This window comes from Sinocyclocheilus grahami, unplaced genomic scaffold (genome assembly GCF_001515645.1).
Source record: "Sinocyclocheilus grahami isolate Dianchi unplaced genomic scaffold, SAMN03320097.WGS_v1.1 scaffold121.1, whole genome shotgun sequence".
In the NCBI taxonomy this organism is placed as follows: domain Eukaryota; kingdom Metazoa; phylum Chordata; class Actinopteri; order Cypriniformes; family Cyprinidae; genus Sinocyclocheilus; species Sinocyclocheilus grahami.
This window is the reverse complement of record NW_015505300.1, coordinates 584,571-585,272: the sequence shown is the minus strand read 5'-3', so window position 1 is coordinate 585,272 and position 702 is coordinate 584,571.

The following is a 702-nucleotide window of genomic DNA, read 5'->3' as shown; positions in this document are numbered from 1 at the left end:
CCCTCCCCTCCCCCTCCTCGCCCCTCCCTGCTCCATCAGAGAGAAAGCGGGGAACTTGTGCATTTCCTGTTTGGTGTGGTGGCTGTGAAGTTCTAGGGAATGCTGAGCCATTCTTCTCCTTTGCTTCCTCTACCCTGTAGAGCTCCCCTGCTCTTCCCTGTTATCATCCTCCATCTCACTCACTCAACCACTCCTCTCCACCCAATCCAACCCTCTCTTTCTCTCTGACTAATTTTGGAAAATCAGCATCTTAATCTGCTCTATAGCAACATGCACCCTGTGAGAAATATTTTATGAGCCTTAAAGAGATCATTTACCCCAAAAAGAAAATTCTGTCATCATGTATCATGTCATGCCAAACCTGTATGATTTTCTTTATTCTGAATATATTTTGAAAAATTTATTTTTCTGTACAATGGAAGTCAGTTGGGTTCAATGTTGTTTGGTTCCCAACGTTCTTCAAAATATCTCCTTTTGTGTTCCGCAGAAGAAAGAAAGTCATTCAGGTTTTTAATGACATGAAGGTGAGTAAATGATGACAGAATATATTTGGGTCAACAAATCTCTTAATGGAGGCTGAGCAACACCTCCTGACTATCCACACAGACAGGAAAAATAACAGCAGCTGTCTGATTTTTGGGAGGAAAGTCTTTAGGTGCTTTTCTGTTATTTTTTCTTTACCAATAGACCCCAACCCCTTAA